Below are 15,512 nucleotides of genomic sequence, written 5' to 3' on the forward strand. Positions count from 1 at the left end.
ACTTCCACCTGAGCCCTGAAGAATTCTTCATATCAGATTAGTTTCTAATATCACAAACATGCCTGACCTGACCAGTCATTTATTTTATGATATTACAGCAGCCTGAAGTGCTTTAAAACTTGAGGTCAAGACAGCACAAAAATCTCAGGAAAAAAAAGAATGTAAAGTTTGATGAGGGACATACCTGTCTGAAAAAAGAAAGATAGCAAGGCAGCATCAGTCAGGGTGGGTTTGTGCAGACACGAGACATTCAGGTATCTGTAATATGTCTGGCTTGGTCCCACATGGCATTCCTGTAAAATTAGCATTATAAATCTCTAGACTAAAAGAAGAGAGGATGTTTAATATCCCATGCTGAGATGCCTAATAGACAGAAAAAGCAACAAAAATGATGATAATGTAGCACTTGCCTAACACAAATTGTCAAATGACACAAGGCAGAACTTAAAGAACTCATTTCTCTGCTTTAAAACACAAGTTATAAGTAATGTAGAAAACCTTCTACTCTTAACTTAGATTGGCAGCCTACCTAAGACATTTAAGTTGAATTAACTGCAGATAGGAAAGCAAGAGGGCCTTAAACCCCAGTGTGAACGCTTCAGGATTAAGCTTTTCAGAAATAAATGTAAAGGAAGTGAGGGATATTTTATCTGTAAAAGAGAGAACATCCACACAGGGATTTCGTGGGCTTTAACTGTTGCAATTTAATGTCACACCTTTACTTAATTCATCTTAATCTTTCCCATGTGTCTGTCCCACTGCAGCTGAATTCTTTAATTTGAAATATTATGGTGGATCTAATTTGAAAGACAGCATTAGCTGAACCATTAGCTAAAGGCTCATCCGGGTGGGGAGGTTAGGCAGTGATGAGTAACCAGCTACTTCTCACCTCCTTTGTGTCAATGCTCTTGGTTTACATTATCGTGTTGCAGGCTGCATCACACACCTTGCATGCACTGAGAGTTTGTGCAAGCCAAGTACAGCATTTTAAATTCAGATTCACACACCCCTTTACAAGTCTAACATTGACCTGATTAAAAACAAGACACGAGATGTGCAGAGCAGGTAGGACACCAGGCTCTCATGCAGTGGTAAAGATGGGAGATTGGTACTTAACAATCAAAAGTTCAAACACAAAAACATATATTTAAAGATTCCATGTTTTAATTTTCATATATATATATATATATATAGGCATGGGTCTTGGAACTAGATGTCTTTAAGGTCCCTTCCTACCACTCTCTGTGATTCTATATGTTTAAGCCCAAAAGGTTGTGCATTCTCAAGATTACAAAGATCAAGCCATTATGCCAAATGGGAAGTTTCCATATATTGTTTGAGCCAACAAACAATATATGGAAATGCCAAAGGAATATAGAAATCTGAATCTGTAAAAACCAGTAAAATTTCTAATTTCAGTTGGCACTGAAGGAAGGGGGAGTGAGAAGAGTACAAATGGATATTGAAGACCAGGGAGAGACTTTAAAGGCTGGAATAGGAACACCATAAGCTAATTGCTCAATACAACAAAAAAAAAAGAAGGGTTTTGGGTTTTGTGTAAAAACATAATAAAATTAATTATTGGTTTCCTCTGGTACTATGCTCAAAAATTGCATCAGAATAAGGAAATATTGGAACAAGACAGGCTATTAACCAGTCTCCAAATTACATAAAGTCTATTCATGACTGTCAGAAGTTGAATTGACTGGGCTGCCATAAATTATTAAGTTAATCAGGCCCCAGTGGGGACTAAGCAAAACCTCAGAGGCCTCCAAAAATGTCAGATGAATGGACAACACTATGGCAAACAAAGTTCATTGTGTCTGTGTGAAGTTCTGAATTTAGAAGAAAAGGCAAACTGCTAAGATTGATTACAAATGACAAATGGCCAAGGTACAGCTAAAGAAGGGGGCCTTGGCAGGGAAAGGCAAGAAGGTAAAGCTGTTGATAAGTTATTTTCTCATGTGCCTTTCTCATAAAATGAGTAGTGAACTGGATTAAATCTGTCATAAACCAAAGCAAGCAAATTAAATGCTACTTGAATGTAGTGATGACTGATTTTTCTTTCAAAACAGAAGGATGCATTGAATGGAGTTAATTAGGACTTGTACCAGACAATTCAACAGGAGGATGAAAACAGGTAAATTTTCAATTTGCACCAAGCAGGAGACAGTTCAGATCCATGTCCATCCTCCTCTGGATGAGGATGGGGAAGAAGATGATGGAGTTCAGCTCAGTGAGGACAGAGAAAAGACCTGAATCTATGGCTGAGCTAAAGAACAGCAGTACTGCAGAAGGGGGTTTAGTGGGGCAGTGAAGTTGTTCACAAGCTGGACATCAGCTGATGTGCACATCATGCTGCTAGGTGTGACCTGGCTTAAACCTTGTAGGACATGAGGGAATCACCTCCACTCAGTCTGCACAGCTGAGAGCTCAACTGGGCAGGAAAGACATGGCTCAGTTGGAAAGGTCATAGGAATGCCAAGAACTCCAGAAAACATGACCAAAATGGCACATGTTCCCAAGGAGAATGCTAAAGAGGAAATGTGATGAGGGTCTTCAAACATGTAAGAGAGCATCACACAGACAAGTGGGGAAAGCTTGTTTCCCTGGCCTTGGGAGGTATGTAAGATATAAATTTTTACCTTCAGGTTAGATATTTTTCTGTTTTTCTAATAGCAAAGGTTACACACCACAGGAATTGCCTGTGGGGTTATGGAGTCAATACAAGTCTTTAGGAGCAGTTTGCACACATATACCGTGGATGCTTTAAGAAGTAACCTAGATCACAGCCTTTGCCACCAGGTGCCACCCAGATTTGGGTTTTGTGTGCAGATAAAGTAAGTAAACAGATAAAATAGGCTAAAGAACAATAAAAAGATACAGTATCTTGACATAGATCTGTGGTACGACTTCAAGCAGACTGCTGTGGTCCAGCCATCTCCAGCCATCTCAGAGACTGGGAACTTCAGAGGACTCAAAGAGCAACAAGTAGGATCAAGGGTGTAGAAATTCACAAAAGATTGAAAAGATTTGGATTATTATCTTCAGAGAATAGCAAAGGAGACAGAATAAAAGTTCATGAAGTAATGTCTGGTATAAAAAAGAAATCAACAAAGAAAGAACACAACAAGAGATTAAAATGAGGAACTTCTCTGCTATGGAACATCCAAAGCATTGGAGCTAAACCCCAAAGGATTCTCAAGGAAAATTTCTTGTCATCTTAAGAGGGCTAAGAGTGTGTGAGAAGGAGGTGCCTCTGTGTGTCTGGTTTATCCAATAACGAGCAAACAGTGACAAAGGGTCTCCAATCTCCATGACAGCACTGACTACCTAAAAACAGAAGGGCAAAGGTCTTCAGTGTTAAGTCTTACCCAAAGTTAACTTAAACTTAGTTATTACTGAATAACTCCAACCATGAAATGTGCAATTATGTATACATATCAGCTGGTGCCTATGAAGAACTAAATTTAAGGACACATAGAGACATCAGAAATCCCAGAGACACACCAGAAATTTGCCCAGAAATTTGTTTAAAACACAAACCAAACCACAAGAGACCAGTTTCTGTGAAGGAATGTGGTCCTATTAGGAAAAATGTGACCTTTGTAATGCTGATACCTCACACTGCCTTACACAAGGGGACAGGTCCCTCCTCAGCTTCTCTCCGTGGGTCCTCTTTGATAAGGAAGGGATGCTGCACATGGCCTGGCCTCCATTGATCACCTCAGGAGTGGCAGCAGTTGTTTCTAACATTAGTGAACACAAGCCTATTTTCAGCTAACAGCACTGATGCAGTGCTCAAACTACACAACTTCCAACAAGCTGATGGAAAAGCACCTCCTCTCCTGGTCTCCTAGACCATCATGTGGTATTTGTGAAGCCCCTTTCACACTGAATAATCCTTTGGAATGTTTTGGTGAGGACTAACTCTATCCTGACAGTGAGACCCTGCAGAAGGAGAGCACACCCACAGGCAGGTTCAGAGCCTGAGGATGGTCAGGAGGTTGGTCCATGTAATGCCAGCTCAGAAAGCTCCAGAACAGCAATTATCACCTGCTTGGGAAATCCAGGGAGCTTGGCTAAGCCTTGGGGACAATGTAAAATGAAAGTGGTCAGAAGAACATCACAATGGTTTGAGTGTGGGCTGGGGAAATCCCAGACAACAAAGGCTGCTTGGTAAGAGCTGCTTTCCATCTGCAGAGCAGATGAGAGTTCAATGCTGAGGATAATTTAAAAGTCAAATAAATGGTTTAAAATGGCTTGTAGTGAGTAAAACCATATTTCTTTGTGAAGTAAACTGCTCTTGTTTACTGGGTGGATATACACACACCAAGCCAGACAAGCAGAGGAAGAAAAACTGGTACCTGGGTTTAAGGAAAGAGTCTTGGCCAGTCTGAGAGGAGGTACAGTAAAAGTTGAAAGAAAATATCCCATCAGTGCTTCACAGGGCAGGTGGGTGAGGAGCTGATGGTGGATGAAAGCACATAACTGGAGAGGACAGATGGTGACAGTGGATTGCAAGGCAATGCACTGAATATTCTTCTGGGTCAAAGCATTGTCTAAAGAAAGAGGCAGCTTCCCTTCCCCACAGCCCCTGTGCTGAGCTGACAAGGTCTGCAGAGCTGCCAGTGGTTGTGCAGTAGGTCCTAACTGCCAGACAAAGTTAAATCTCAATTTTCAGAAGCTAGAGGCACAGAAGAAATAGGCCCTGATAGAATATCTAGCTGATAACCTTGACAAAATCACAAAACTAAATAAATAAGCAGGAGCAGGAGATTCTGGGTAACTTATGGAATACAAAAGGGCAAACCCAACAAGGTGATCCCAAATTCATGTACCTCTGGGGGAAAAAATAGCTTTATTTAAATAAAAATATCATCACATTATCAAAGCTTCCTTATCAACACCAGTAGACTCAAGCTGACAGGCTGAAATCAATGCCAGCTATTGGAACATGAAGGCATGATAAAAGGCTACAACTTCCTTTGAAAAGTGTATGTTTAGATGCAGATCAAGAATACTTTCATTTCATCAGCCTGGCCATTTTTTGATCAACTCACTTAGCATATTTAATTAAAGATATGATAGTCAATCTCATTTCTAATTGCAAGCAAATTGGCAATATTTTCAGGATTGGTTCCTGCTTCAGAAATGTGTCTGTTTGTAGTACAGCCTACTTATGTACTAAAATGGCAGCTTTCTTTCCACAGTTTACAGAGACGTTAACGAAGCTGGAGCTGTCAAAAAATAAAACATCCTCTGCTGTAGCTGTGCATACTAACAAGTAGTCTTAATGCTGGTGAAATTTTCATGTAGAAATCAGTAAGCCAGTGTCCTTAAAAAGAAAGAAAACCAAGCTTTATTTAGTGCCAAAGTAGACAAATAAAATAATTTGTTAGAGAGAGTGGAAAAAAAAACCCACAAAGCAAGTTCAAAATACCATAGAATGTGTTATTGAAGTAAGTTATGCTGGTAATACAAAAGCTAACTCAATCACAAATAAAGTAAATAAGTGGAAGATTGGGGTTTAGCATAAGGTGAGGCAGCATCAAAATATCACATGCAAAAATAGCAAACAGGCTGGGTTAGAACAGAAAGAGGATGTTGCTGTCTCTTTTCCACAGAAACTCTCATCATAGCCATATAAAGTGGTTAATATTGCAGCTTCAAAGTTTAGTCTAGTGAAAGATGATTTTCATAATAATATAGGGACATGTCCTTTGAAGCAAAAATAGAAAAAGGCAAAGCTACAAAAATTTCAGTTGTCCTTGCAGGAGCAGTATCCTGAAGCCAATGACAAAAACCAGCTGCTCACAGTTAAATGAGATCAGAATTCCTACCTGGTAGTGGGTCAGGGTGCACAGCCCTCTAAAACACAGGACAAAAAAACAGAGAGGATGTTTACTGTTGGAAATTGTTAATACTCTGAACATGTGAAATATTTAATACTTCAAATAATTCCTAACTAATTGGTATTGGGGTACTACCCAAGAGGTCCTGCTGGAACTGGAGATGTGGTTGTGCTGGACAAGCACAAGAAGAACAAGATGTCTGTCCATCCTCAAGCCTGTTAAAATATGTGAGGACACAACTACCAATGGGAATATAACATCCTCTATCTCTCATTGCTGAATTTGCACATCATCTCACCATTCCCTGTAAGATGCCTATTTTTTATAGCTGCAAACAAAAGAAGGAATGTTAACCTTAAATCACCAAAGCTCAGGAATGTGGGGAGGAGAGAGGGAGCACAGGGAGCTGCTGTGATCCTTCCCTGTGATCTGCCTGACCCCAACCAGCAGCTGCTGGTAAAAGCACCACCTTGCACAGTCAGGCTGTCCCTGTGTGTTTGCAGAGTTCTAGTGAGGGTCATGGATTCAGTGTCCAAAAAAAAATATTTTCTTTGCACAGGGGAAGCTTTTCCAGACCTAAAGTCTTTAGCAACAAACCATCAGCAACACAAACCACTACACCTAAAGGATTTATGAAGTTTTTGGGATTAATCTAGGATAAATTGTTGTCTTCTCCACTCAGTAGATCTTAAATTTAGAGTAATTTGCCTCAGAGTGTGAAAAAGAAATCTCAATCACCTTCTAGAAAATGAGATACTAGTCATCAAACATTGCACTTCCCGTAATTGCCATCACATTTTAAGAGCAGTCACACTGACACAAATTGCAGTTTAATTGTTCACAAAATACTTGAACTGCACAAGATGACCCCTTTGATCCCAGAGCTGGCACAGCAGCCAAACCTCAGAACATGCTCACAAGCCCTGTTTGAGGAGCAGTACCCCTGGGCTGGCTTCTAAACACCACAGCAGCACTGCTGGATGTGCCCAGGTCCTGCATCCCTCCCCTGCCATGGCATCCCCTGCCCCAGCTCACCACCATTCCCACTGGGAGCAGGTTCCTTGCAGTGCATCCCTTCCCTGCAGCCCCCATGCAGATGGTCCTGCCTGTCCCAGCCTCTCTCCCAACACCTCAAAGCCCTGAAATCACTCTTTAAACTTTCCTCCCACAGGGACATTTCAAGCCACATCAGAGCCACCAAAAGCTACCAGCAACCCAGATTCCTTCCCTTGGAACATATTCCAAGCTGGAAAAGGTGGGACAAGACACTGCCTGCTGTCACACTGCTAAGCACACTAACCTGTCACTGGGTTTATTCTAGACCCCTTCCAAGCTTCCCTGGCTTTGCAATCACCAAAGAGTGCAAATAGCAAGGATACAGCAAACAAGGCAGCAGAGACATGGGGGCACTTCTGCAGCCCCTGCTTTGTGGTGTGGAATAAAGGATTACTGACAGGGAGCATGAAGCAGCCTAGAGCTGCTACCTGGAGGAGCAAAGCACATTTTGCAAGGAACAAGGCAGTAAGAAAAGCAGAGGAACCAAAGGAAAACAAAAGTAAGTTCCTCTTTGGAGATGTCCAGCTCCATCAAGCAGCTGTGCTGCAGCCCCAGGCAGGCACAACATTCCCTGGTGGCAGCCCCTGCTCTCCAGGGGATCCAGAGAGCCACAGCAACAGCAGGACAGCCATGGATAAGTGAGGGAAGGAGAAGCCTCCAGGGCCTTGGGTTGCACTTGACCACACTCACAGCAAAGGAGGCTCGCATGGCAGCTGGTGCATTTCCCAGTCAGTCACACATTTACCCTGGGAATTACCATATCTGCTCCTGGGGACCACTGGGAGAAAGAGGTTATGAGTAGCTGCTGTCTGCAGCAGGGCAGTCACAGGGCAGAGCAATTCACACAGAACAAAATACAGGTGATCTCAGCTCAAAGACCCTTTTCTGCCATTTCATTAATTGCCAGCTAGTCACATGCTTCACTGCACAACCTAAAGTAGCATCCCACAGCATGTTTCTCCCTCCAAATTCACATCAGCAGGCACCAGGCACTAAACTGGTATGAAATGCAAGTTTAGGGGACCATGGTACACAGGGGGAACTTGTCGTCAGTTTATTTCCTAAAGTGGACAGGCCATGCTGGCCACGGCACCAGGTGGTTTGTGTCTCCATTTCCCCTTCCCCCTCCCATAACTTCTGCAAAAACAGGGAGCTCTGCATCTCCCCAGCCCTGAGGAATGTTCCAGTGCATTCCCCACAGAAAGGACTCTTCTTGGAGCAGAAAAAGCTGATTTTGTTCACAGTGCAGAGGAGCAAGTCTGATCCCCTCTTAAAACAGAGTTTAAGGATGCCAGCAAGTCCCAGTGAATCTCATACTGGCATTGACTTGTGGCCATAAATGGCTCAGACATGACTGAAAGAGGGCAGAGTCTGCCAGTGTCCTGCCCAGGGGATGAGCAGAGGAGACAGAGCCCTGGGAATGTGCAGCTCTGGGGCAGCACAGCCACCACTGGCACCCCTTGTGCCCACCTGCCTGACCCCTGAACACAGGGACCCCCAGCAACCAGGGACAGCCTTTGCCACAGCCCCACCAGCCCTTCACTGTGTGAACTGCTGGCAGCTGAATCCATTTTCCTGCTCTCCTTTTCCTGCTTTGTGCCACTGACACTGAAAGCGGAGGATGGAGGTGGCTGACTACATGTCCTCATCTTTCTGCAGCGATTTCCAGCTCATCTGCCCCTAACCTACATCTTGGCAGCCCAGCCCAGTGATACATCACAAATCATTTGCATCAAGCAGACCCACGGGTGTGTTGCTGTCAGTAGATGAGCTCCTTCCAAGTCTCAGGATTTATGGCTGCATCCAAACCACCAGTGCCAAAGCCAGGATGGCACAGACTCACCCAGTTTGACTCCTTCAACTTCTCTGAGAAAAGACAGAAACATTAAGGATGAGCAAAAGACCATGTCACAAGGAAAAAGGACATAAATTATCAAATAGGGACGAAAAAACTAAAGAAAATTAGGGCTTGACAGTAGCTGAGCTTAGAGGAAGGGAAAGAATCATCTCCCACTCAGCTGGAGAAAGGCAGCACAGAAAAGGCTGCAGGACAGCAGAGCACCTTGACTGCACACTCTCTGCCCTGGGGTGTTTTTTCGGTTTTTTTGTAAACAGGAGGTACAAGTTCAGACTCTGCTCCTAAAGATCCTGTCAGAGATGCAGCCAAATGGGGAATCCAAAAAGAGTCTCAAAGGAGCTAGAACAAAGTTTTATATCTAGAGCCATGAATGATAAAAGAACTCAGATCAGTCTGCTCCAAACATTGAGGAAGTCTGGCTGGGGGTGGAAGCATGATGGCCAAGATCTGCCTCTTCTCTGACATGTGAGCCATAAGCAAAGAAGTTATTTCTCTGATTTTAACTTTCCAGGTCCAGAAATGGAAATAGTTTCTCTCACAGACACTGTCCAGTAGGAAAAACTTGAGCTGAAGGATTTTGTTTTCATCATTAGATCAAAGACAATTTATCAACTTGCAAGACAAGACCAACAGCATGTGGCTTTTCTTAGGTTTTAGATGGCTCTTTAGGGTTTCTTTTGTGCTGTTGTTCTACATTTATGTCACAAACCAGTCTGCCTAGCAAGCATTTCTTCCCTGAGAGTGCTGGCAAATAGCAGAAGTGGCTTCTCCTCCCTCCCACCACGCCGAGTGCAGAGTACCAGCTGTCATTTGCAAACACTTATCCCATAGCAGTGACTGCCACCCGGGGGCCTGGGGATTCCAGATTTCTTTCCATTCCTAAAATTCGTGACAAGTGGCCTGATTTGCAAAGAAAAGCCAAATAAGCAGAGACCCTAAAGCGGTCGGTCCCGTTGTGAAAAGCACACCTTAAATCATCAGTCTCTCTTTTTTGGCTTGTTTTAGTCTAGATTCGGGGTTCTCTGCCGAACCCCGCTGGACACAGAGGTGTTTGGCTGAGCGAGGTTCGCCGTGCGCGGTCCCCAAAGCCCAAACCGCGCTCCCCGCGTGTCACCGTGATGTCAACCAGGGTTTGTGACAAACGCCGAGTTTGGCGGAGCGCACAGGGGACAGCGAGCGGCGGGGACTGAGCGGAGTGCGGGCAGGGATGGGAGCGGGGATGGGGAGAGGGGATGGGAGCGGGGATGGGGAGAGGGGATGGGGAGCGGGGATGGGAGCGGGGATGGGGAGAGGGGATGGGAGCGGGGATGGGGAGAGGGGATGGGAGCGGGGATGGGAGCGGGGATGGGGAGAGGGGATGGGAGCGGGGATGGGAGCGGGGTTGGGGAGCGGGGATGGGGAGAGGGGATGGGAGCGGGGATGGGGAGCGGGGATGGGAGCGGGGACGGGGAGCGGGGATGGGAGCGGGGATGGGAGCGGGGACAGGGAGCGGGGATGGGGAGCGGGGATGGGGAGCGGGGATGGGAGCGGGGTCGGGAAGTAGCGGGGATGGGGAGCGGGAATGGGAGCAGGACAGGGAGCGGGGATGGGAGCGGGGTCGGGAAGCAGCGGGGACTGCCGGAGCTCCGAGCGCGGAGTGCGAGCAGCGCTGGGAGCAGCGCGGAGCCCGGAGCGGCGCTCGCATTGCAAAACCCGGCTGGGGCTGCACCCCGAGCCCGGCACGGCCCCCCCGGCTGCTCGGGGCTTGCACAAGAGCCTCCGGCCCCGGCAGTGACGCTGCTTGGGCGCTGCCGGTGCCTGCGGCCAGCGCTGCGACTCGGCTCCGGCAGAGCAAGCGAGCGCAGGTACGGACAGGATTTACTTTTCCTGTTGAAACACATCCGTCTGCAGATTGGCGGCGCACAGGGAGCCCAGATAGCACCACTGACTCTTCTCTGCCAGCCCACAGCCATCCCCAGGGGCAAACAACACCCAGCTCTCCAGCCAGCACCTGGCTGCTCTGGGATGAATGCCCTGCGCAGATAAATCCAAGTGCTGGAGCGACATTAACCCACAAACTATTTTTTTTTTCAAGCAGAGAGGGAAAAAACAACACCTCTAAGACAGGAGTTCCTTTTCCTAGAAAACAGCAAATCTAGTGTTTCTGGATCAAATCCAAGAAGGCTCTGTAAAATTCCCACTTTCTAATATTTAGCAACAAAAAGAGGCCAAAACAAAAAGCAAACCCACAGAAATCCACTGCTCTCTCTGTTCCTTATCGAGGGTAGACTGCATCTGAAATCTAATTATCTCTCTGCAAGTCCCTGTGCAGTCAAGGCAGACAGAGAGGGATCTCCAAGGAGCAATTCTTTTAACCTGCCTGAAACACCTACCTGGGGATGTGACTCTCTGTCACACCCAGCACCCAGGGATGCTGCACCGAAATTACTCCAGGTCCTGTCTGCTCAGACATGCAAGTCTGACTGAACTCTTACAATCAGCAGAGCAGCTTGTTCTTCCAAGTATTAGCCTCTTCAGACACCTGGAGGTGAGGAACATCTTGGATGTGTGTTGACCCAAGGGACTACAACAATGGCACAATCAGTCTGCAAGAGGAGGATATTTATGGTTTGTGCTTTATTCTCCTTTCTTCCCACAGATTATGGCAATCTAATAACTGGATTTGGAGCTCCCATAGAGCCACACAACAGTTAGCTTTTTCCATTTATTGGATCCAGAAATGCCCCTATTCAGGGATAGCTGTAAAACTTGAAAAGGATATTCCAGTGGGGGAAGTGCCCCTCTTGCCTGCTGCTGTGCTCCACATCACTGTCCTGCAGCAGGAGAGGTTCCTCCAAAGTGAATCCTGGTCACCTTGATACAGGAACATCAGGGCTTTGGAGGGCAGCAATTGAAGAATTCCTGGACAAGCTAGCCAGAGAGGAATTGCCACTCACTCTGTAAGGACAATGGGGAAAAAAGGAAAAAATCACTGCTGGGGACATGATTCATATCAAAGCTAAGCAAGAGTCTCTGCAGCTTTTAGAGACAAAAGGACAAAGCACTGTTGGCTGGAGACAGAAGAGAAAAGGGCAGGAATACAAATGGTGAGATGAGAAGCATTGCTGATGGTGGGTGCTCAACCCAATCTGAAAGGCAATCCATGCTGGTGAGAGCTCTTCAGTCACTGCAAAAAAAACCACACATTTCTGGTTAACAGAATGTCCTTCAAGGAACACAGTTCTTGCCTCTCTAGAGCCAACACACAAAATGTGATCAAGCTTACATTTCCAGTTACGGAAATGCAATTATGGAGCCATCTGTAAAGACAGTGCCACCACAGCTCCTGGGAGTGCTTAGAGAACTTAGAGGAGTCTGCACATGAAGAAGCAGATATCTCAGCAACACTTACTGAGACCCTTTCCATCCTAACCAGTGGGTAGGAAGAACAGAAAGAAATCACGGATGCAATTGCATTTTAAGTGAGAGATAAAGGTTTTTGTGGCACTTTCTTCCAATGGGAAGACTGTGTACTGTGGATGGCCACAGTAGGAGCCACCCCAATTTTCTGAGCATCAGGCTCATGCAGACTAAACAAGTTTGAAGGAATTGAACCAGCACAAAGGGAGGCTAAAGGCGAACAATTGTGGAGCTGGAGTGTCCAGAATAAAAGCAATGAAGGAAATGGACCAGCCTGCACAATGCCACAGAGTGGGCAACACATTAAATCAACAGTTATGACACATTTGCAGGCACAAACTTAACACAAGAGTGTTACCAATACCTGGTAGAAAGATTCATGTGCCAATGAAAGGTAGGCGAGAAGAGAGGAAAGGTTCACCCTCTGGTAAAGATGTCAGGAACAACTTTTGAACCCACAACCCTGTGTACCTGCTCAGGCAGCTCACTCTGCCCAGGACACCCAAAACTGCCACCTCACCCCACACAGGCCACTCTAACCTGAGGCACCAACTCCCAGCTCTGTTGCTCAAGACCACAGCTCTTGCATCCCACATGTTCCTCACATGGAAAAAGTAACCCCAACCCAGCTGCTGACAATGGCAGATTGATGTGAAAGTCAGTCCTGGAGGCCAAATTTATAAACTCTTCCATGAGCTGAGAGTGTGTTTGCCAAACATAACCTTACACAAACCTCCAGCTGGGCTTGCAGAGCTCTGGTTTCTTCCCCCTGCTTATCTCCAACCCTGCTCCTATTAGCAGCTAATTTCCCCTCTGCATCCTTATCTGCCTGCTCAAAGAGGGATGTTGCAACACCGAGGTTAGTAGCTCACAAAGGGAGGGTCCTATAGCTACTCACCACCCTCTGCTTCCCTAAAATCAGACAAATCCTGTCAGCATCCCCAAACCAGGAACCTGCTGCCCTCTGACCCTCCAGGAGCCTCTCCATCAGACCCAGCACTCCCCAGTCCCTGTGTGTTTGCTGGGAATCTCCAGCACTGCAGTGCCAAATCCATCCTGCTCCAGTAACTGGACACAGGGGGAAAGGAAAAACATTTCCTGGACCGAGTCAATAATTCCCCAGGACCATCTGCCAAGGACCAGCATGGAGGCATCTGTCCTGCCACTCACACATTTGCTGGCAAACATCACTTTATTTTACTTATCATCATCACCTTCATTTAACTCCAGCCCAGGAAGCTCCACTGTGAATGTCAACACGAGAGAGAAAAAGGAAATGTTTTCAAATTGAAAAGTAACATGAAATCCAGCAAACACTAAATTGCCTTGTAATTGAAATCATTATATTTGTTGGTAGGAAACAGAAAAAGCCCAGCTAAGCACTATGTATTTAGCATTTTAAAGCTAAAAATAGCAGTAACTACATCAGCAGGGAGAAGGAGTTTGAACAGAAAGTGAATGATCACCAGTAATTTTTTTCTGGATATTTTAAGTAAGTGGCCTGAAATTGAAAAAGGCAACACATGTTGAAACCCCTGTCCAGGCTTACAGAACAAATAAAAAGTAAAGGATAAAGTGGAGGGGAGAATGCTAAAGCCAACCATAAAGAGAAATTAGTGATTAGGGGGGATCAATTACATATAAAGAAACTGTACTTTGGGAAGATTTCACACTGGGAAAGATTTCAGACTTTGAAAAGAGGATTCCTGATCTCCTCTAACAGTTTGGCTACTCCTAGTTCACAAATGAGTCCACTCCATCTGTGAATATTCCTGACACTTTATGTGGTTCAAAGGTTAATTCCTCACTTTCATTTTGAGATGTCAGAGTCAAACTTCAGCAGCAGCATAGAGCTATAATGCAATAATGTGTTAAACCACACAAGAATATGCTTTTCACTCCATTTAGGAGGATGCTGAAGCCAAATCATGGTCTGTGCATGCTCTTCTTCAACCACAGCTGTGCCTTAACTCCATCACAAGGGGATATTTCCTCCTGAGACACACCCAGGGTGCAGCACCAGACATTAGCTGCTTAAGTTAATGCCTGTATCTCCAGTTCCATGCAGCTTTTTCTCAAGCTTATAGAAGTCTCAACATAAGAGATCTCTGAATCAGGGATGTTGATTTTCAACAGTTCTTGGATATCAGGAGAAATTCCACAAGTCTAAAAGAAGGCTGATATTTTGTCTGTTTATGAAAGTCTGAAACTAATCCCTGGGAAAAGAATAGTTGATACAGAGCTAAAAGAGATTAATGCCAATCAACAGGTTCAGGAAAAACAAATCTTGTCAAATTAATTCTCATTTTAAGAGATTACAGTTTCCTTGATGGAGCAATAGTATTAATGGAGCAATCCACCACGCTGCAGCTCTCCTCCCTCCAGTTGAGCCAGTCCTGCTCTGAATCAGAACCACAGCCTAGCATTCCTCAAAATAAACTAAAATCTGATTAAAGCCTTCAGGATGCAACTGGAAATGGGAACTGTTTAGGGAAGCAGGGTCCTGCTGTGTTCTCCCATTGGCTCTGTGCTGTCTGGGCAGTAAGAGCATTACTGAGACCAGGGGTGAGATGGAGCTGGAAGGGATTAGGGAGCCTCTGGAAGGAGGCTGTGCTGCTGGGAGGCAGTGGTGAATCACCTGCTGGCAGCAAGGAGCAGGTCAGGGGCAGGCCCTGCACAGCTCCAGGCAGCCCCAGCATGGCCAGGCTGGGGAAGAGCCCCTCTGAACAACAGCAGGAGCACCAGAGACAGCTCAGAATGAGCAGGATGATCTGTGGGGCTAACACAACCCATGGCAGAGGACAGGGAATGTCACACAGCAGTGGCTGTTGCAACACCCTCTCCAGGCTGGCAATAACAGGTGAGAGGGATGTACAGCTCTGTCATGTGGCTAGGAAGGACCTGGCTGCAGCACAAGGAGCCCACAGCTCTGCCCTGCTGCCCTCTGAGCATCCAGTGTCTGTGGGGCCACCAGAGGTGAGAGGCACAAGCCACCAGCACTGTGCTTGGAATCTAACAAAAAAAAAAGTCTGTCCTTTAGGCCCCAGGAACAACCATCACGAGGCTTGGCCTCTGTCACCAGCAAGCACACACTTCACAAAAACCTCATTCAAAGCAGCACTGGGGCAGGGTGACTTTGCCATCTCTTACTCAGGACTGCAGCTTGCACAGGTGGCCACAGATCATTCCTTCTGACCATGCTGCTGGCACCACATCCAAGCAGTTATTAAAAATAAATAAATAAAAATACTGCTAGCTCAGAAACCTCTGAGTCCAATGCACAGCAGTGTTTGTGCAATGCAAAAGGCACCCAAGCTGCAAGTCACATTGTAATGCACTGTATT

Source organism: Erithacus rubecula (assembly GCF_903797595.1).
Source record: "Erithacus rubecula genome assembly, chromosome: 8".
Taxonomy (NCBI): domain Eukaryota; kingdom Metazoa; phylum Chordata; class Aves; order Passeriformes; family Muscicapidae; genus Erithacus; species Erithacus rubecula.